This window comes from Semicossyphus pulcher, unplaced genomic scaffold (assembly GCF_022749685.1).
Source record: "Semicossyphus pulcher isolate SPU_LCO1_2020_fin unplaced genomic scaffold, fSemPul1.0.p SCAF_5, whole genome shotgun sequence".
NCBI classification, from domain to species: Eukaryota; Metazoa; Chordata; class Actinopteri; order Labriformes; family Labridae; genus Semicossyphus; species Semicossyphus pulcher.
Genome location: NW_027211726.1, coordinates 18,556,357 through 18,563,800, shown reverse-complemented (window position 1 = coordinate 18,563,800; position 7,444 = coordinate 18,556,357).

Genomic DNA, 7,444 nt, shown 5'->3' with positions numbered 1-7,444 from the left:
CCTTGTTCAAAAACAGGTCTTTAAGGCAACTGTAGCAGCCTGCTCAGAAAACTGCCCACAAAACATTGTCCTCTTTGCCAATCCAATACTTTGCCTGCGTTTCCATCTTCCACAGCAGGACAAGAGGTTGGGAGAGGAACAATATATTGTTAGGTTGTTTTAATACTCACTGGCATAAGATGGTCGGATGGTAAAAATTGAGGGACTACTTTTCTTGCCTGTTATGGTCATGGTCAGATTGGAACTGCAGGTGCAAGGCTGCAGGCGTTAAACTAATGACACCGTGACACTGTTGAGCTGCATTACATCACTGACATTGTTATTCCTCCTTTTTCGTGTATAGGTATAATCGCCTTTCCATTGAGATATGACAAACATTTATGCCCCAAAGCCACTTGGCTAAACACTAAATATTCATTGGATTTAAATGTCTTTGAACAGCCATGTTTTTAAATTTGTGAAAGCGAATGACTCACACCCACTGTGCCTAATAAGTGAGCCATGAATGAGATGTGCAGAAATACAGTAGCAGAGTGTGAATCACACTAATAGCCTGAATATTTAAACTGGTAAACAAACAAAATGATCACAAAAGATTATTTGCAGGTAATTTCATGGGTCTTGCCCTCCCGTGTCCAGGCTTTCACAACACTGTAAACAGAGATGACTGTGAGTAGTGTGAGACAGATAACAAATGAGAGAGTCTCTGATTGTGTTTGCAGTTTAATCATGGCCTCAGAATAAGCAAATATTTCTGATGAGCGATTTGAGTGATATCATCGATGTAGACTATAATAAAAGGGGTGTTATTTTTACACTTCCTGTTTATGCATTCAGCGACCAATGTCCTCAGATTACCTCATATGCTTGTAATGTGAGGATAATTTAATATACAATACAGGTCAATATATACAATCCGCCAGGTTGACCATATTAATCATAATGCGGACATGCTGTGTTTGATTAATAAACGTTTGACATCAAAGGTTGAAACAGACAGACTCGACACTACTCGCGTTTGAATTAGATTAACATTGTTACTATTGATCCTGAGCTCAGGAGTCAAGGAAGAATAATTATCTACATACTGGAATCACATATTGTCCTTCAGGTAATTCAGGTAGAATTGATTATATTCACATGTCGGCCATTTAACTCTTAGGCAACGCTCAGGGTGAGGAGCTCAGATGCTGTTATAATGTGTTACTGCTGTGTTTCATATAAACTTATATCATGTAAACTTAGTGACAACAACTGAAAAGACAAAAGCGAATGAAAATCTGGAGGAATATGTCTGTATTTCACGTAAAAACATCTAATTACCCATTAGCAACTGTGAGACAGCAGCTAACTTTAGCATTCAACTTCCTAGCTAGCAAACGAGTTTGAGTGTGTTACACAATACGGTAGAAGTTTGTAAATTAATTCTAAAATATTGGCACATTTTGGATACATTTATTGAAACCTGGAAGTTAAAGACATTGGATGTTTTCTATCCTGTCATGTGATGCTATCACACAGTTATGCTAGCGACCAAGTGGTTAAATGCTAACATTAGCTGTCTAATTGTTACTAATGGGTTTTCAAATACGTTGTCTCTCTAATAAATGTCTCCCAAGATTTGAAATTTCCCTTTTAGACTTCTTTTTTATCTTTGGAGCTGAAGGTCATTCAGAAAGTGATGAAATGAACACGATTGGTCAGATTTCCTGTGTTTTAATGACATGCGAGCCTGAACAGAGAAGGGTAAAAATGGCCGCCGTGTGAAAATGGTGAATGGGGCACAACAAAAGGCCACCTCAGCTGTACTGGACTTTTGTTCACTTTATTTAACATGGTGTTAACATGATTTAAATGGCTGAAAAGGTCGGATATGAATGTCTACCGCTTTGGTTGCGTTAAAAAAAAGATCAAACATTATCACACAGCAGCAAGTGGCCATTGTAAAAATCTCAGTGTTGCATATAAAGCTGACAGTTAAACCTCCAATAGTGACCCAGAAATGATTACCCTGCTTTCATTTTTACTGGATGGCAAAATAATGAAAGCAATACATCATATGAGGCAAAGTGGAGCTGCGCACATCCTCTGTCTTCTGTGGAAAATGCGTTTCACGACCACCATTACCATATAGACCAATATTTCATTCAACAATTTGTCAAAGGCTTCTCGGCTCTGCTTTTAGTAACACAATCTGTGTACCGTACCTTCCATTTCAATCATTTGGTTATCATAAGGCCCGGCATGCTGCTCTTGGCTTTCCGTGTTTCTCATTACTCAGAGGAAAGCTCGGCCCCACAGATCAGCGAGTTTGAAGAAGTCAGAGCGAAGGCGACAGCAAATGAAGGTTTAACAGGGGCTGAGCTAACCTCACACCGTTACAGCTTTTCTTTTAATGGCAATTACACACAGTCTTGGCTTCGCTCCCACCCTGACAGGGTGTAAGTGTGTGTGTTAAAGAGAATCAGAGAGGGAGAGATTGAAAGACACATTATATACTGTGATATACTCTATATACTATGCTGTGTGGTGCACACACCACAGTAAATGCTAATGCGTCCATCACTTAGTTCCCTGCAGTGTGCTTTTTTATTCCACTTAATTATTAAGTTGGACCTTATGCTTATAGTTTTGACATTTTTTCTATGGGTTCATTAAACACTGTCCTCATACAGTCATCAGTGAGAGATCTGGAAACAAGATGACACTGCTACTTAGAAGTCTGAAGGGGCAACAAACACAACAGTTAACAATCACACAGGCTGTAAACATGCAAACAGTTCAGCTACCGTATTTGAACATTTATTTTAGAGCTGAAAGTGAGCACAGCAAAAGGGTTACACTGTACAACAACTACATGTATCATCCGATCAGTAAAAGCACGATGAGGACACAGCATCTAAAGGCACGTTTTTATGCTTGGTCCTAATTTTCCTGCCAAGCCCGTTCAGCTGTCAGGGACGTCTACCTGCTGCTCCCTGCTGCTCCCTGCAGCTAGACTTAGATGGTCAGGTGTTTTACCAAGCGGCTTCTTGGTTCCCCCCAGTTCTCGTCTCTTCTCCGAAACCAGAGCCATAAAGTTCCCTTTTCTACTTCTTCGGAGAGATCTTGTGTAACTCTTTTGACCTTTGATTATGTAAAGCCAATGTCTCCCAGGAAGCGTTTGGTTGAAAGGCTCACAAAGCCACGGCAGCCGACTCTTACTGGGGGGGTTGTCCAGCCTCTCTCTCGGCATTCAGTCACTAGGTCAGCGTACCGCAGCTTTTTCCTTTCGTATGCTTCTTGGGTGCCCTCTTCCCATGGAACGGTCAGCTCAACTATCATGACACACTTCTCGGTTGCTGACCACGGGATGATGTCAGGTCTCAGTGTGGCGGTGGTGATGTCAGTGAGGAACCTTAGTTGCTTGTTCAGGTCTGCTCTCATTAAACAGTCAGTTCCTGGGGTCAGGATTGATGTTTTGCCCCATGAGGGACACTTCTCACCTGTCCTACTGGTAAAAACTGGACATGCTGCTTCTGGGGACATTGGGGTGTTCCGTTTGCCAAGGCTCTCATGTTCTCTGTGCTCAGCCAACTTTCTCAGCACCTGCTTATGCTGCCACCTGTAGTGGCCCTGGGCCAAAGCGGTGTTGCAGCCAGACAGGATATGGTGGAGAATTACTTGGGCCCTTTCGCACAGGACACTCTGAACCAAATCATCGAGCCAGATTGGCTGGTCTGGGGAGGGTGTCATATGTGGCTCTGATTAGAGAGTTTAGTCTTGCCTGAGGGATCTTGACCTCCCTCTTGTCCACTGTCCTTGCTGGCATTGGCTGACAGACTTCTTTCTTGTCACTTCTGTGACTGCCAACCTCTTTTGTTCTATCTTGGAACAAACTTTTGTGGCTGTCCCCAGCCCAGGCCACTTCTTCCTAGTTGGGTTCTTCCTATGAGTTCTTGGTGCTTTAACCTAGAGATAGCGTTGTCCACACAGTCTTTTGCCTGTCCGGATCCTGGCACCAGCGTTCCTGACCAGTTGGTCACTTGACCGTCTAAGTTCCAGTACCAGCCTGGTCTTCTACAGCCTGTACCCAAGTGAGATGTTCTTCAGTGATTGCGGTGGAGTATTTCTTCCAAACAGAGCAGCATCAGAGAGGCATTTCGGAAGTCCAAGCCACTTCTGGATGTAGTTGTTGGCCTTGGCATCCAGTCTTGCGACTGCTGTTGCCTCGCACATCTTCAGTGGCCACATAACACGTTGAACTGGTAGCAGACTTTGTATTTGCCAGGAAGATATCTTTGGTCGATACTCCTCAGTCCCTTCTTCAGTTGGTCGGAGATTGCAGCTGCCATGTGCTTGTCTGTGAGCTCAGCTGTGTATTCCCTGCCCGTGTTTCTAAATGGTTGTTCTAATAAATGAATGAAATTAATTGAAGAGTTATTAGAGTTTAAGAGTTGCACCATGTGTAGTTGTTGCACTAGAAATAAACGGGAGACACTGAGAGCGTTTTGTGTAGTAAAATAAATAGGCCTACATAGATTTACGTATTAACAATGCATTTCTGCAGCATTCCTCTTTTGCACACAGCCTGAAGCCAGAAGCAGAAAGCCTGGGTTAACAGAGAAAACTTATAACCAGCTTTGTGATCCCTGTTATCTCTAACTGGTGCTTGAGGCTTTGTTGAGCCAGCTAACTTAAAGAAAGCTTGGGTATGTTGAACTTGCTTCGTATACCCCTCTGGCTGACAGGCTTGGAGTCGGAACGGAATAAAAACACGCAACAGCTGGCTCGGCGCGGCGGCGGTTCACCACCAAACTGCAAGGGGGGCGTTAGTGTGTCACCGCGGTTCAACTGACTGGAGCGTAGTTAGTAGCTAATTGGCATCAGCTGTTTTATTCATTCTTTACGATCACTCATCCACAGCTGTGTGGATATACCAATTTATTTCAAAATCATTTGCGGCTGCACTTGCACCTCTGCAGTCTCCTCCTTTTGCATCATATTTTTTCATTATTGATATAATTAATTTAATGTTCATGATTATTATAAGGTGATCAGAAGTCTTGGATCCCGACAGAGTTGTAGATGAAGATTTGCACCCTGCTAGGCTCCTGTCACCCTCTAATTCTCACACATACATCTGCCTTAAAGCACCTTGGATCAAGACGACCATCAACCCTCTTGAGCGTCTGTTTCACGTGATCTTACCGTATTTGATCTTGATGTTGGTAATCCTCAGGGTTCAGATGAGTGCTTGGGGAATGAGGCTTACATGCAGCGCTGGCTAACTGACAGGTTTCTGTGGACCTCCCTCCGGATGCACCCCCCAGTGATGATGGGATCTGCAGACGGAGGGCTCACGGACCTGCTCCGGATAAATCATCCCATCCAATCCCACCTGGGCCTCAGCGCCACTGTTATTTACATATCAAATTAACCGCAGGATTACCTTTAGGTTTGTGTTGTTAACTCACTGACACGGATGTATTATGCATCTGTCTTGTGCATGCGCTTGAATTTCCCCCATTTATTAAAGTGTCTGTACTGGCTTCAGACCTCAGTGCCTTTGAAGTTCACGGGACGGAGAGAAGCAAGCTTGTTTACTTTCTGCTCATAATGTTTCCTTTCCGTTCTGCCTCTTAGCCTCCCTCTTTATCTTTGTTTCTGTTTCCGTCTTCCTCTACCCATTCATCATCCGAATTAATTATTTATTACACTGTCAGGCTCTCTCTGTGAGTAAATTGCTTGCATGCACACAAACAATCACAGCATTTAGGCAAAACACAAGGAAAAAGAAATAATAAATCCAAGGAAAATCTGATCCTGTTCAACTTTATCTCTGTCAGTTTCGCTTCCTCTCAACAGAATCCTGCCTCCAACGCTTCAGGACACTTCGGTCTATCATGTCTCTCTTTCATTTTTCATGCTTGATAGTGTTGTTGCCCGTGTGTATGGCGCTCGCTGATGTTCATCTTCCACTTTGGTGGGCATTTTAAGACCTCTGGAGTGAGACAGATTGGTGCTATCTGCGCTTGATGTAAACCTGATAGGTGATATGTGGAGTGGAGCGGCTAGCTTGCCACAGGCAGGTTTGAATGACAGTAAACAATGACTTATCTGTGGGAGGAAAGTGGCTGACTGTCCCCTCCGAACCTGCTGCGCTGTGTAACCCTGAGGGGAAAGATGCTCTCCTTTTTAAGTGTGTCTTACAGGCTGAGTACATGGAGTGCCGGGAAGTACCAGAGTGTGTGGGCTGTTTATGGTGAAGTAGTTAAAGGATCTATTTGTGCTTTAAACATGAGCATAAATGCCACGTGTTTTTAAAAGTAGGAGAAGGTCACACACATCTAAGTCAGAGGTTTCTCATGCCTTTTTTTAGGGAGTACGTTCAGGCTAAATTGGAGTACAAAGGTTATTTTTTCAATTTAATCTTAATCTAAGACTGATATAATGTACATCATTTGCTTTCTTGTTATGAAAGACTCTTTATCCCTGTAGACAGTAATGTTTCCTACACTATAATTGGGTGGGCTGCCCACGTATGTTAAGTGCCGTCCAAGTATATTTGTAATCTGTCAAAGAGAAGTACGCCATCCGGGATCCATAATAAGTGGTCTTCCTCCCCTCGCTCGTTCTCTCTCTCATCTGTTGTGTGTGAGGACGGTGAACATGCATTGCAGTAGGGCTGCACAGCAATTGCAATGCACAATCGTCACACTGCAGGATGTGCAAAAGTGACTGAATTAACTGAAACAAGCTGCTACTGTATTGTTGCTTGGTGCCAAAAGAAAACTGGCCATTCTCTGGTTTTCCATCACAAATCTACAGGAAAGGTCCGTCTCATATCACATTAGTGCAGCTCGTCACCAGAGCACAGGTGTGCATGCAGAGTCTGTGTCACCTGCCAGCACACTGTGAACATGCCATGCTGCTGCTGCTGTTGCACGAAATGTCGGGTGTACTACCGTTGTCAGCGGCACCTCGCCCTGGTGCTGGTTAACGCTTCGGCCGCATACGCGGACCGCTCAAGGAGTGGTTACTGTTAGCGCGCTACACCTGCGGCTTGACGAGGCGTGAGGTCGCATGTGCCGTCAGGAAGTAGGAGACAGTGAGCTTTCATTTAAATAGTTACTGTCACCACACTTGTGATGCTGGTTAAACATAAATTTGAACTGTGTTATTAATGCTATGATATGATGACAAACAGTATGAGTAACACAACTGCAGCGCACAAGTTTTTATTTCATAAAGAAACGTGTCGCCTGAACTCGCGCTACTTTTTCATAAGGATATCAGAGTCGCTGAAACAAGTAGGAAGGCTGGGTTTTGTTTTGTTTGAAAAAAATATACTTAAAAGTCCCACAAAATAAAATTTGTATTTACACTGAACAAAAATATAAACGCAACACTTTTGTTTTTGCTCCCATTTTTCATGAGCTCAACTCAAAGATCTAAGACTTTT